We start from the raw sequence: 16,194 nt of genomic DNA, 5'->3' as shown, positions 1-16,194 counted from the left end.
CTAGGAGGAAGGAAGTGCACGTGGCAGAATCAGAAGGCCACCCATGACAGCAGATAGCAAGACTGGAGCTTATGGTCCCCACCCCTGATATTGGTGGCTCAAGGTTATGGGGGAAGCTCTCATATAGGTTAATGGAAGGTTGTTTGTCTCTCATTCCTCACTGGCTCAGCCCTAGAGCCTATCTCTCCTCTCTGCCTTACTAGTAGGTCTCCAAATTTATCAAACAGTAGACAGGAGGCATCTTTAAAATATGATCTTCATTAACTAGGGAACAAATCATTCCATACATTCCCTTCCAGAGCCTCCTTCACCGGGGACTTTCAGCCTCCTAACAAGAGGGGACACTTCCTCCCACTTCCCATGACCTTCTCCCCCCACCCCCCACCACTGTATCCATGAGCCACAACACCAAGATCAGATACAGCAACGTTAATCGAAATTGACATTAAGGGTTCACTTGCTAAAGCAGAAGCATATTAGAAGAAATATAAACAAGGAAGGTTTTGTGTCTGTGGAGTTTGTTCTAATGAGAAAAGCCATGACTAGAGAATCTTATTCAAAAGATTGAGTGCCCAGGAAATAACAGATAGATGAGGCCTGCTACCCCCTCTCCACCTCCAATATTCAGAAGAGTGGCTAACACTTCCTGAGACTTTCCCAGCAACCTTGCTTCTGTCCTTGCCTCCCAGGTAGATTTCTGTAAGAGCTGTCCACCACATTCTCCTTAATGTTCTCCATCTACTTCTCCAAATCCACTCTTCCACATTCATTTACAAGTTCGTGATCAGATGTTCTTATTTTTTAAGATTTTATTTATTTATTTGACAGAGAGAGAACAGCGAGAAAGGAACACAAGCAGGGGAAGTAGGAGAGGGAGAAGCAGGTTTCCCACCAAGTAGGGAGCCTGATACAGGGCTCAATCCCAGGACCCTGGGATCAAGACCTGCGCCAAAGGCAGACGCTTAATGACTGAGCCACCCAGGCACCCCATGATCAGATGTTCTTATTTGCTGTTATACCTCAGGAATTCTTGCCCAGGTGGCCCAAGAATTTAGCTTGGATCCAACCAGGGGACCCAGAGACTTAAAGATTCACAACTGGAATAGACATGAAGATACGCAAGTACTCAGATATCTACAAAAAGAACATAAAATATTCTTTAAATTGTGCTGTAAGTGTTATGTTGTCTTTTTATGGGTATTAATGGGTGGTTGTAGGTTATAGCTACTGGTTTTTTTTTTTTTACAATTTTATTTATTTATTTTGAGAGAGAGTGTGCACAAGCAGGGAGGACAGCAGGGTGAAGGAGAGGGTGAAGGAAAGGGAGAATCAGACCCCCCCACTGAGCAAGGAACCCAATGTGTGGCTCGATCCCAGCACCCTGGGATGACGATCTGAGCCAATGACTGAGCCACCTAGGCACCCCATAGATACTGTTTTTGCCTGCACAGTATCATTTCCCCTTTGCTTGATATCAGCACCTGACTTTCCTGTGAACCTCCACTCTCATTCTTTTTTTTTTTTTTAAGATTTTATTTATTTATTTGACAGAGAGAGATCACAAGTAGACGGAGAGGCAGGCAGAGAGAGAGAAAGAGGGAAGCAGGCTCCCTGCTGAGCAGATAGCCCGATGCGGGACTCGATCCCAGGACCCTGAGATCATGACCTGAGCCGAAGGCAGCGGCTTAACCCACTGAGCCACCCAGGCGCCCCTCCACTCTCATTCTTGATCCAGGCCATAAACTGTGGATATTAAAGTCTGACCACCTGGGTTTGAATCCTGGCTCTGCCCTTTACTAGCTATGTGAAACCTGGGCAAGTTCCTTAATGTCTCTGTGCCTCACACAAAAAATACAGAGAATAACATCTACTTCACAGAGTTCTTGGGAGGATTCTATGAGTTAAAGTATTTAGAAGAGTACTTAATGCACAGTAAACACTCATTAAATGTCATCTCTTATTAATATTGCTATTATTACTTCAGAATGGACTAGCCCCATTCCCCTGGCTCTGGTGATGGCAACTGACCCGGGCCTGAACAATCAGGACATTCTGTCCACTATGGAATCCTTCTCCACGTGTGGGCAGCCATATCAATTATTTGAATTGGTACCATGGGTTGAAACCTAATCTGGTTTCTGAAAGCCTAGTCTTGCTAGGCCAAAGCTGCAAAGCAAAGGTAACATCAGATTCTAGGCCAATTTTAGTCCTAAAAGGGAAGTATATAACACTACAAGCCTTTCTCAAGAAATAAGAAAGTTTTCAAATACACAACTTAACCCTACACCTAAAGGACCTGGAGAAAGAACAGCAAATAAGGCTAAACCCAACAGGTTAGGCTTATCCCAACAGGAGAAGAGAAATAATAAAGACCAGAGCAGAAATCAATGAAATAGAAACCAAAAGAACAATAGAACATGATCAATGAAACTAGGAGATGGTTTCTTGAAAGAATTGATAAGATAGATTAACCCCTGGCCAGACTTACCAAAAAGAAAAGAGAAAGGACCCAAATAAATAAAATCATGAATGAAAGGGAGAGATAGGGGCGCCTGGGTGGCTCAGTGGGTTAAGCCGCTGCCTTCAGCTCAGGTCATGATCTCAGGGTCCTGGGATCGAGTCCCGCGTCGGGCTCTCTGCTCAGCAGGGAGCCTGCTTCTCTCTCTCTCTCTCTCTCTGCCTGCCTCTCTGTCTACTTGTGATCTCTCTGTCAAATAAACAAATAAAATCTTTAAAAAAAAAAAAAAAGAAAGGGAGAGATAATAGCCAACACCAAAGAAACAAACAGTTATAAGAACATATTATGAGCAACTATATGCTAAGAAATTAGACAATCTGGAAGAAATGGATACATTCCTAGAGACATATAAACGACCAAAACTGAACCAGGAAGAAATAGAAAACCTGAACAGACCCGTAATCAGCAAGGAAGTTGAAGCAGTAATCAAAAATCTCCCAACAAACAAGAGCCTATGGCCAGATGGCTTCCGAGGGGAATTCTATCAAACATTTAAAGAAGAATTAATATCTATTCTTCTGAAGCTATTTAAAAAAACAGAAATAGAATGAAAATTTCCAAACTCTTTTTATGAGGCCAGCATTACCTTGAACCCCAAACCAGACAAAAACCTCACCAAAAAAGAGAATTACAGACCAATTTCCCTGATGAACATGAATGCAAAAAGTCTCACCGAAATACTAGCCAATAGGTTCCAACAGTACATTAAAAGGATTATTCACCACACCTAAGTGGGATTTATTCCTGGGCTGCAAGGTTGGTTCAACATCCACAAATCAATCAGTGTGATACTCTACATAAAAAAAAGAAAGGACAAGAACCATATGATCCTCTTGATAGATGCAGAAAAAGCACTTGACAAAATACAGCATCCTCTCTTGATTAAAACTCTTAACAGTGTAGGGATAGAGGGTACATACCTCAATATCATAAAAGCCATCTATGAAAAACCCACAGCAAATATCATTCTCAGTGGGGAAAAACTGAGAATTTTTCCCCTAAGGTCAGGAACATGGCAGGGATATCCACTATTACCACTGCTGTTCAACATAGTACTAGAAGTTCTAGCCTCAGCAATCAGACAACAAAAATATATAAAAGGCATCCAAATCAGCAAAGAAGAAGTCAGTCTCTCACTCTTTGAAGATGATATGATACTCTATGCAGAAAACCCAAAAGACTCCACTCCAAAATTGCTAGAACTCATACAGGAATTCAGTAAAGTGGCAAGATATAAAATCAATGCACATAAATCAGTTGCATTTCTATACACCAACAATGAGACAGAGGAAAGAGAAAATAAGGAGTTGATCTTGTTTACAATTGCACCCCAAACCATAAAATACCTAGGAATAAACCTAACCAAAGAAGCAAAGAATCTGTACCCAGAAAACTATAGAATACTCATGAAAGAAGTTGAAGAAGAGACAAAGAAATAGAAACACATTCCATGCGCATGGATAGGAAGAACAAACATTGTGAAAATGTCTATGCTACCTAAAGCAATCTACACATTTAATGCAATCCCTATCAAAACGCCATCAACTTTTTTCAAAGAAGTAGGAACAAATGATCCTAAAATTTGTATGGAACCAGAAAAGACCCTGAACCGCCAAAGGAATGTTGAAAAAGAAAAGCAAAGCTGGTGGCATCACAATTCTGGACTTCAAGCTCTATTACAAAGCTGTAACCATCTGCGCAGTATGGTACTGGCACAAAAATAGACACATAGATCAATGGAAAAGAATAGAGAACCCAGAGATGGACCCTCAATTCAATGGTCAACTAATCTTCAATGAAGCAGGAAAGAATATCCAATGGAAAAAAGACAGTCTCTTCAACAAATGATGTTGGGAAAATTGGACAGCCACATGCAGAAAAATGAAACTGGACCATTTTCTTACACCATACACAAAAATGGTCTCAAAATGGATGAAAGAACTAAATGTAAGACAGGAATCCTAGATTCCTGTAAGACAATGTAAAACAAAATCCTAGAGAAGAATATGGGCAGCAACCTCTGTGACCTCAGCTGCAGCAACTTCTGTCTAGACACATCTCCAAAGGCCAGGGAAGCAAGGGCAAAAATGAACTATTGGGCCTCCATCAAGATAAAAATCTTTTGCACAGCAAAGGAAACAGTCAACAAAACCAAAAGCCAACAGAATGGGAGAAGATATTTGCAAATGTCTCATTAGATAAAGAGCTAGTATCCAAAATCTCTAAAAAATTTATCAAACTCAACACCCAAAGAAAAAATAATCCAATCAAGAAATGGGTGGAAGACATGAACAGACATTTCTCCAAAGAAGACATCCAAATGGCCAACAGGCACATGAAAAAGTGCTCAACATCACTCAGTAACAGGGAAATACAAATTAAAACCACAATGAGATACTACCTCACACCAGTCAGAATGGCTAAAATCAACAAGTCAGGAAACAACATGTTGGTGAGGATGAGGAGAAAGTGGAACCCTCCTACACTGTTGGTGGGGATGCAAGCTGGCGCAGCCACTCTGGAAAACAGTATGGAAGTTCCTCAAAAAGTTGAAAATAGGGCTACCTGGGCAACGCTGTCGCGACCCCTCTCACTCACAAGAGCTTTTTCTATAGCCTTGCTTAATAAACTTCTATCACTTTATTCACTCTCCTTTGTCCACAAGATTCATTCTTCAACACTGTGAGACAAGAACCTTGCTCTCCCACATCATCGGCAACTTTGTACTATCACTTTACTATTGCTCAATAAACCTTGCTTTGCTGCCCACCAAAAAAACAAAAGAGAGAGGGAGAGAGAAAGAAAGAGAGGTACCCCACGACCCACCAATTGTACTACTGGGTATGTACCCCAAAGATACAAATGTAGTGATCCAAAGGGGCACCTGCACCCCAATGTTTATAGCAGCAATGTCCACAGTAGCCAAATTATGGATAGAGCCTAGATGTCCATGAACAGATAAATGGATAAAGAAGATGTGGTATACACACACACACACACACACACACACACGCACACACTCACTGGTATATTATTCAGCCATCAAAAAAAAAAAAAAATGAAATCTTCCCATTTGCAACAACATGGCTGGAACTAGAGGGTATTATGCTAAGCAAAATAAATCAATCAGAGAAAGACAATCAACATATGATGTCACTAATACGTGGAAGTTAAGAAACAAGGCAGAGGATCGTAGGGGAAGAGAGGAAAAAATGAAACAAGATGAAACCAGAGAGGGAGACAAACCATAAGAGACTTAATCTTAGTAAACAAACTGAGGGTTGCTGGAGCAGAGGGGGTAAGGAGGTAGGGTAAATGGTTTATAGACATTGGGGAGTCTATGTGTTGTAATGAGCACTGGGTATTATATAATACTGATAAATCACAGACTTGTACCCCTGGAACAAATAATACATTATATGTTAATTAATTGAATTTAAATTTTAAAAATCCCAAAAACAAAAAACCAGTCATGCTCTAAGACAATGTAAAAAAGTTGGCAATCAGGGTGCCTGGGTGGCTCAGAGGGTTAAGCCTCTGCCTTCAGCTCTGGTCATGATTTCAGGGTCCTGGGATCGAGCCCCGCATTGGGCTCTCTGCTCAGCAGGGATCCTGCTTCCCCCTCTCTCTCTGCCTACTTGTGATCTCTCTCTCTGTGTCAAATAAATAAATAAAATATATTTTTTTAAAAGTTGGCAATCTTATATAAAGATTTTGGTTTTGAAGATTTTTTTTAAAGTAAAGATTTATTAAGAATAGAAACAAAAGGACTCTAGGCCAATTTATCATGAGAAAAAATTCAGAGTGGGGGCCATGTGAAGTTCATAGACCATCAAATCTCATGCTCTAGGTAAAAGCGCACTCTCCCTATTTAGCCATGGGTCAGACAGTATGAAATAATTATCCTAGGCCATTAATATGGTGGCCCCAATGAACCACACTTCCCAATAGTGACGCTTTTTTTTTTTTTACTTTTTTTTTAAATTAACATATAATGTATTATTAGCCCCAGGGGTACAGGTCTGTGACTCATCAGGCCCAACAGTCACTCTTATATAGTCTTTTCCCACATTGACAGTGGGCTTGGCCATGTAACAGACTTTAGCCAATGGGACATTAGTAAGCATGATGCAAGCAGAGATAAATAATAAATAAATAATGAATAATAAATAAATGCTTTCACACTGGCTTATCCACTTGGAATGCCCGTTTATTTGCACTTTGAACAACCATGTAAGAATGACTAGAGAGACCGAATGAGGAGAGTCAGAATCCTAGCCATTAATCAACCTGCCCGCTGGATACAACCACGGAGTGACCATCAGCAGGATCAGTGGAAAAACCACCTACCTGAGCCCAGCCAGGACTGCACAATTATGAACAACTAAAATGTTTTAAACTATTGTTTTAAACTATTAAGTTGGGAATTTTTTTACATAGCAATAGACAAATCATCAATACTGTTCAATAACATTTCCTAGCTCCACAAAATTCTCAAAGCCTTCCCACACCTAAGAGAGTGGGACTGTTAATAACCTCATTTTACAGATGTGAAAACTGAGGCCCCAAAAAAGGCCCGAATAATATCCCCAGCCAAGCAGAAAGTGAGCTGCCCCACTCATACACTTCTGAGTCAGCTCCTTCCACTGCATTTCCCACTGCAATAACTTCTATCCAGATGAATAAATTTATAAACAGCAGAAGAAGAAGGTGTCATAAAGAAGGAGCACTAGACTGGGAGTCTAGTGGCCCAGACTGATGTTGGCTATTGCTTGGCTGTGTGAGCTTAGACAACGCAAACCACTTCCCTCTCCAAGGTCCTGTCTTTCCAACGTGTTTCAGTGAAGGGGAACACTCAGAAGCTCACAGGAACCAGGCAAATAACAGACAAGGGAAGCAGGCCAGGTGGAGGCTGTGGTGGCAGGTGAGCTCACACCCATCTAAGGGGGTGTTAACCAGCTCCAGTAGTCTTACCATGTGCAATCTGGGCTCAGTGTGGCCAGATTGCCAATTTTTTTTTTCCCTTGGAGAGAGAGGAAATACAGGTTATAATGTGAAGCTTCCCAATGTTAAAATATTACAAATTCATTTGAATTTTAAAAATACTATGTGGGACCAAAGAAAATTATATGCATCTAGTCTTTGGGCTGCTGTTTTAAACATTGTTAACCATGTTATTTCAAAATGCCCTGTCAGAGGCACCTGGGTAGCTCAGTCGGTTAAGGGTCTGCCTTCAGCTCAGGCCATTATCCCAGGGGTCTTGGGATCAAATCCCACGTCAGGCTCCCTGCTCAGCAGAGAGTCTGCTTCTCCCTCTCCCTCTGCTCCTCTCCCCCACTCGTACTCTCTTTCTCTCTCTCTAGCTCTCTCTCAAATAAATAAATAACATCTTTAAAAAAAGAAAATGCCCTTCCAGAGTTTACACTATCATCAAATAAAAATGCCTACCTGTCCTACCTCTGCCCTGCACACACATAACATTTCCATCTATCCTGCTTGTGTCATAGAGCCTGAAGAGCAAGAAAGGCTTGGGTGTAGCCACCACTTCTACCACAGAGAAAGAGGCGCAAAGGCCTAGCCTCCAACGCCTAAAGTGGGTAGAACCTTCGAGAGGGCTGGGCTAGGAGCAGAAGAGAAATGACATCTCCCCAGTACTTACTGTGTGCAGGCAGGTGTACAGTAGAATCTTGGCAGCATTGCATAGCGGTGACAAGACCAGACCTTCTAGCCTAGCAGACCTGGGTCTGAATCCTGACCCTGCCACTTGTGAATTATGTGTCTTTTGGCTTGTCCTATGCCTCTCCTGGCCTCAGTCTACTCATTTTTTAAAAAACAGAAATCTTGATGTTTCCAGTCTCTCAAGGCTTTGGTGAGAATTAAAAAATGTAAATGTAGTAGATGCTGTGAGCTGGCTATCCCCAACTCATTTATAGCCTCCCTTGCCACGAAAGCTGTCTTGATGTCCTAGGTTCCCTAGCAGGTAGGGTTGCTCTTACAACCTAGGTGAGAGAGTTCTGGCTAGTGATATATAAGTGAAAGTTGGTGTTACTTACCAGAGAGTTCTGGCTAGTGATATGTAAGTGAAAGTTGGTGTTACTTACCTGATAACTAATTTTTTTTAATTCAAGTATAATTAACATATAGTGTTATATCATTTTCAGGTGTACAATATGATTCAACAGTTCTATACATTACTCTCAGTGCTGATCACAATAAGTGTACTTCCAGAAAAGGTGTGTGTGTGTGTGTGTGTGTGTGTTAAAGACAGACAACTGGCAACTGTTCAGCCTCTCGCACCTACCCTGTGTTCTGCGTAGAACACAGATGTGATGCACAGAGGCACAGCAGCCATCCTGAAATCTTAAGAACAAAGATTAACTTATAAGAATGATAAAAGCAGAAAAAACAGAAAGAGCCTAGGTTCCTCCAGACTTCATACGTGAGATCAGTGAAGCCCTATAGATTCATGCCACTGTTACTTTTTTTTTTTTAAGATTTTATTTATTTATCAGAGAGAGAGAGGGAGAGAGAGCGAGCACAGGCATACAGAATGGCAGGCAGAGGCAGAGGGAGAAGCAGGCTCCCCGCCGAGCAAGGAGCCCAATGTGGGACTGGATCCCAGGATGCTGGGATCATGACCTGAGCCGAAGGCAGCTGCTCAACCAACTGAGCCACCCAGGCGTCCCGCCACTGTTACTTTTGATTTTTGCTTCTTGCCACCAAGCATGTTTCTGACTCAGACAGCATAATATCTGGTTCACTGTAGTCCTCAATAAATACTACCTTTGTTATTTTGCCTATGTTACTTTTCATAATCATAACCACCTATACTGTATTGTTTTTTAAGATTTTACTTACTTGAGGCACCTGGGTGGTTCAGTGGGTTAAGCCTCTGCCTTCGGCTCAGGTCATGATCTTGGGGTCCAAGGATCAAGCCCCACATTGGGCTCTCTGCTCAGCGGGGAGCCTGCTTCCCCCTCTCTCTCTGCCTGCCTCTCTGCCTACTTGTCATCTCAGTGTGTCAAATAAATAAATAAAATCTTTTTAAAAATTTTTATTTAGGGGCACCTGGGTGGCTCAGTCGTTGGGCGTCTGCCTTCGGCTCGGGTCATGGTCCCGGGGTCCTGGGTTCGTGTCCCACATTGGGCTGCCTGCCTGCTTCTCCTTCTCCCATTCCCTCTGCTTGTGTTCCCTCTCTCGCTGTGTTTCTGTCAAATAAATAAAATCTTAAAAAAAAAATTTATTTATTTATTTATTTATTTATTTATTTATTTACTTGAGAGAGAGAAAGCTAGTGGGAGGGACAGAGAATTGAAAACAGACTCTACCCTGAGTGCAGAGCCAGATGAGGGCTCAATCTCATGACCCTGAGATCAGGACCTGAGCCGAAACCAACAGTCGGGATGTTCAACCGACTGAGCCCATCCAGTCACCCCTATGCTGTGAGTATTATTATCCTCGGTTTAGAAGGGAGAAAGCCAGACCTCTTCCCAAAGTGGGTTATAAAGTTTCAATGAAATGGGTAGCCATAAGAAAAACAAACATTTATCAGCATTTGCTATGTTCCTGGCACAGTTCTAAGTGCTTCACAAGTATCAACTCACCTACTCCTCACAGCATCCCTGGAGGAAAATGCTATTATTATTCCCACCTAACAGATGAGGAAACTGAGAGCAAGAGGTTAAGAGATTTGCCCAATATAGACATAGAGGCTCGACATAGAGGACATAGAGGCTGGAGGAGGGTTGTTCATCCCCGATCATAATGAGCCTTGAAGACAGAAATGTAGTGGCAGCAAGTGACAACCCAGACACTATTTATATTAATAGAGGGCATTAAATTGAAGAAGGGACACCTGTAGCTCTTCAGTTACCAGCCAATGCTCTGACAGCCTCACCATTCTCTATAAGTCCAACCATGCTTACGTGCGGTGCAGAGAGCTGCCCCTCACACTGGCTCTCTACTAAAGAGCTTAATTGTCAGAGAGAAAATACCAGGAGTCCTGCCCAGCTCTGGGCAAAGCTGCAACAAACTAATTGAAATTAAATGGCTCGGATCTCAGAAGGCAAGGGGACACTGGGAAACATAGAGTATCTTTTCACTCAACAAATATTTAATTAGCATTTTTATGTGCCAGCCACAGTGCCATGAACTATAAATATGGCAAAGGCCATAGCAGGTAAAAGCCCTGCCTTCATGGAGATTATATCTTTAGGAGGATTGAAATCTACCCTCTATAACTCATAGGCACCAAAAAAAAAAAAAAAAAAGTATAGGTTACTTTTTATAGGTGACCTTTTTTTTCTTGTGTTTCCTCTATATATTATTAACAGAGAAAAATAGAAATTTGTTATCTCTGCCAGTTGAAAACAGTCTTGTGTAGGTATTTGGTATCTTTTGAGTTAAAGGTTCATTTTTCTTTGATCTCTACCACTTCCTCAACTCAAGGTGGTCGGTGGGTGTCAGCCAGTGCACACATAGATCCTTGTGCTAGTTATCCTCTGGGGCAGTCACCTAAGAGGTCGGGAGACAGTATGTGGACCCAGATGTGGACCACCCTCTCCTCCCCACTGATTCAGTGGAAGGGTGGGAAACCCCAGGATACCATGGCTTAGGGGAAGGATGATCCATCTGTAGCCAAAAGCCAGAGCCCTCCCATGTCTCCTCATCCTGATCACTCACCTCCATGCTCTAAGATGATTACTACAGCTATGACCCAAAAGACTCAGCCACAGGGGCACACTTGGCCCGTGTACCAGACAATTCAGCATTACTGGTGATGATGCCCACAGAAATATCCTTCAACCAATTACAGATGGGAAGTGATGGCTACCCAGCATCCTCACTCATCATATGGGATAACTCAGAAGGTTGTTCTTAACTCCCAGAGTTCCCCAGTGTGATCAGCTCCAGTTGCCAACAGTGGTAAATTACACGATCACACGTAATTCATTAAGAGCCTTTCCTTCGCTTCCTTGCTCCCCACCCTACTAACAGTATTTCTTGAGATCATCCCCCAAATTAATTACTTGGTCTCAAATTCTTGTCCCAAGGTCTACAATGAGCAAACCCTAAGGTACCATCCATTTAACAGCTTTAGGTCATATTAGGTGATTTCTGACAATAAGCCAATAGAAAGAAGCCCCTTTATCTCATGTTATCAAGACAGATTTTTGATCAGCACATCAAAAATATTACTCCAAATGTGGATTAATTATAACATATGATATATATACACCTCAAATATTTTCCTTTAGTCTAAAATAAACCAATGTACAGTCAGATGCCAATCTTCTGACAGAGGACCAATCTTCAGAAAATTCAACATTACTCACAAAGGCTTTTAGGTAAGCAGAGATATACTTGGAGAGAACTTGAAGAGGCAAAGGAATGACAAAAGGGAATTAACTGGGAATTAACTAACTCAAGGCTGTGAGTTCCAACCCTCACGTTAAGGTCGAAATGCCTCCAAGCTTTCAGCAGTCACGATTACAGTGAAGCTGGCCAAAAACCAGCCCTCCCAGGAGTCCAGGGACAGTGGGCAACCATATTTCCCAACACCACTGCCCCAAAGAGAAGGGTAACTGCTGTCAAGTCCAGTTTCACATCCCAGGACAGCTACCCCAGTGGCATCTAACCTCCCCCCCCCCCCGCCCAGTAGCCCACAGAGACCAAACACAGAGGGCCCTCAAAGAGAGTGTGAGAGGGAACTGTGTCCCAGAATGGTGTGTTATTTTATAACAGGGTCACTGGACATCCACATGGGAAGTATTCCAGATCACCCCACCCCTGCCAGTGTATAGATGGACCACTAAGGTACAGATTAAGGAAAGGGCTTGTTACCAACTTTTTAGTTCTCATAAGGAGCACTATAGTTCATGCAAACTAAAGTGATTTCCCGGGGTGGGGGGTGGGGTGGGGAGGTGCCTGGGTGGTTCAGTCATTAAGCATCTGCCTTCGGCTCAGGTCATGATCCCAGGGTCCTGGGATCGAGTCCCAAATCTGGCTCCCTGCTCAGCGGGAAGCCTGCTTCCCCCCTCTTCCACCCCCCTTGCTTGTATTCCCTCTCTCGCTATGTCTGTCTCTTCAAATAAATAAAAATCTTTTAAAAATTTTTTAAAAATAAAATAATAAAATAAAGTGGTTTCACGGTTCCCAATGGTTTCCCCATGCCAATGCTCCCCACCTTTATTCTGGAAATTGAGTCCTGGTGGTTAATCCAGGCCATGAGCATGTGACTCAGAGCAGGCCAGTTAGGGGCCACCTGGGTGGCGCTGTCCATTGGGCCCTGGACTCTTGGCTTCATGGAGGCCGCCGTAATTTCAGGGTCTTGAGATCAAGTCCTGTGTTGAGCCCCACGCTTAGCACAGAATCTGCTTGAGATTCTCTCTCCCTCTCCCGCCCCTCCTGCTTGTGTGTACACACACTCTCTCTCTCTCTCTCTCATTCTTTCTTTCTTTCATTTTTTTTAAAGATTTTTTAAATTTATTTGAGAGAGAGAGGAAGAGAGCACCAGCAGAGGCAGGGCAGAGGGAGAGAGAGAAGCAGTCTCCCTGCTGAGCGTGGAGCCCGATGCAGGGCTTGATCTGAGCCACTCAGGTGCCCCTCTCTCTTTCTAAAATAAATAAATCTTTAAAACATACACACACACACACACACACACACACACACACACCCAAAAAAAAAACAGGCCAGTTAGAGACATCTTCTGGAATTTCTTACACAGGAGCTAAGGGACTTTCTCTACCCTCCAGGAGTTGCTGAAACCAAAAGGCTACGATTCTAGAGTTGCTAGAGGTCACGTTCCCCTCCCTAGGGGCAAAGGCCATCTGCGATAAGCAAGAATGGCTCCAACAAGCACAGAGCAGTCGAGAAGAGTGAGGGAGAAAAGATCCTGACAGCATTTGGATATTGGAATACGCTCACCACTAGATCAGTTCTGTCCTGTGCTATCCATGGTTTGGCTATGTGAGCCAATAAATCCCCTTTTGTGCTCAAGCCAGTTAGAGTTGGGTTTCTACCACTTCCAACGAAGCATCTTTGACTAATACAGACATCCTAGCAATGGAAAAGATGAGGAGCCTTCAAGTGGCCTCCCTGGCAACAGAGGATCACAGTCAGGGGCTGGGACAACAGAAGAGGGGCCCTATAGAGATGACTGCCAAAAGCTAGTCTTTAAGCATATAGGAAATACCTTCTAGGGAATACACATAATTCTTTTCACACACACAGTCACACACGTGCGCACATACACCAGGGATAAAGGGGGGAAAGAGCTTTAAGGAACAGGTACTGTCAGATCAGAACACTCTGAGTCAAGTGCTCATTTCACCCCTGGTAAAGCCCAGCCCCTAGGTACGCTCTAACTATATCAGGCAGCAGAAAAACTAGACACATTAGCTATTGTTCTGACTCTTATTCTCCCTTTCTTTTATGAATCATTTCTAAATTAATGTATTACCTTTTATAACTTTAAACAGCCATAAAAATGAGAACAGATCCATTCTTTATGAAGAATTGCTCAATATGTGTGTTATCTCCTCTCAAATAGAAGGCCTCGAGTGCATGTGAAAGCTCGAACATAAAGCGCTGGGGTTGTTTGTCAATTCCTTCAGGGGCAGGCCCAAGCCTGGTGGTCAGGAAAGGGAGCTTAGAAGCATAAACTTGGCACCAATGTTTTATTTATTTATTTTTATTTATTTATTTTTTTTACGGGATAGAAATGTTGGTTAATTGAGAAAAGTGAATGTAGTGTTTTTAAAGCCCTATTCCGGAAGGTGGGGGAGGAATCCACTGTGTGAATGTTTATTGTCTGAGGCTTAGTTGTATGTTGATGTTTTGGGATTAAAGGGAAAATATGGGGAAGGCTTTGCAAAGGGGGCTTAGGTCCTGCGTGAATGAAATATTACAAGAGGAACCATAGGCTTTTTAAATTTTTTTTAAAGATTTTAAAAATTTATTTGACAGAGAGTGAGATCACAAGTAGGCAGAGAGGCAGGTGGGGGGTGGGATGGGAAGCAGGCTCCCTGCTGAGCAGAGAGCCCAATGTGGGGCTCCATGTGGAGCTCCATCCCAGGACCCTGAGATCATGACCTGAGCCGAAGGCAGAGGCTTAACCCACCTATGGGCTTTTGATAGATGATTAGATTGTTGTCGGGAATATCTCCCCCCCTTCCCCTCCACATCGGTGGGTGCAGTATGTAATTCCTCACCTCCTTATTAGACTTCGTTTGGCCAATGGGCTTAAAATATACTTGTGTCGTTGGGCATGCTCTCTTACAATTCAGAAGGAAGGAAATATGTTCTGGTTAGCCCCCGGGATTTAGGGGAAGGATGAGAGACACATGGGAGTAGAGTCACCCAAGCAGGACCTGTTGAGTGAAAGAGAGCCATTCAGCTGACCAGGAATCTCAAAACTAACAACCAAATGTCATACGCCACTGAGTGCTGGAGGTTGACTATTGTGTGGCATTACCACAAGACATTAGTGTGATTTCCATTGACCATGCAACCTGGTGAATCCAGGTAACATTTGGGTTATTTTACTAATAAAAGAAAATCCTAAAGTGAGTGAATCGTTCACATTGTATTATAACTGATTTTATTATTACTGATCAGGTGTCAAAGTGAACACTATAATATAATTACCCTCCCCTGCCCCCACTACCTGCTGACCTTATGCTATGGTTTCAGAACTTGGAGAAAGACTTGTGTGGTTTCAGCTCGGGGACCTCACAACACTTCCTAACCTATCTGATCTGGGTCATGAGGCTTGTAATTGGGATATCCATAGGTGTGATTTGTTGGAAGAGGCAATCTCCACCATGACCCTGAGCACTCACGAATGTTCCTACTGGATATGCCAAGAATATAGGCCCTGGTTACCCTTTATTCAGGTCATTCTCAGGGTTGTGTTTAAGACAACCAAACTTGAAGGATGAAATAGTGTTTTCCCTCCAATAAAGAGGCCTGTTACTGCTCCGTGGAAAAGCCGTAAATTCTCCAAGCTCAGTGTTGTCCTATAAACACAATTCACTGTGTGTGCAGGCCCCCCTGTATCACCTCCATGGGGAATCAGTAGAAGCCCGACCTTCTGGCTTCACCTTGTCCCTGTCTCTGCCCCAGGAACCGGACTTCTGCCAGCACCAATGAAGCAGCCGAGCTTCTCATCTTGTAAGTAGGGGAAAGTCTCAGTCCCTTCCCAGCTCCTGCCATGGGTCACCTTCTATGAATGTTAACCATCCCATGCACTGCACATGACTGAAATCTGTGAACTCCTCCAGAGCAGGGGTCCCCAGGGGCAACATGAGGCACCAACCTGGGAAAGGGAACTTCATAAATTCTGAAATGTAAAGATTAGAAGGAACCCTTGTGATCAGAAGCTTAGTGCAGTAATTCCTAGAACATGGGCTATATCCCTGGTGGGTCACAAGATGATTTGAGATAATATGTGGAAGAGCATGATTTTAAATTTTGGTGGCAATTATTTCTAATATGTGTTGGAAAAAGAAGGTAGTCCTCTTTAAAGACATATTTAAAGGGACACCTGGGTGGCTCAGTTGGTTAAGCTGCTGCCTTCAGCAGGTCATGATCCCGGGGTCCTGGGATTGAGTCCCGCATCAGGCTCCTTGCTCAGCGGGGAGCCTGCTTCTCTCTCTGCCTCTGCCTGCTGCTCC

Source organism: Lutra lutra, chromosome 9 (genome assembly GCF_902655055.1).
Source record: "Lutra lutra chromosome 9, mLutLut1.2, whole genome shotgun sequence".
NCBI classification, from domain to species: Eukaryota; Metazoa; Chordata; class Mammalia; order Carnivora; family Mustelidae; genus Lutra; species Lutra lutra.
The sequence above is the reverse complement of the archived record's forward strand: the minus strand, read 5'-3'. Positions refer to the sequence as shown.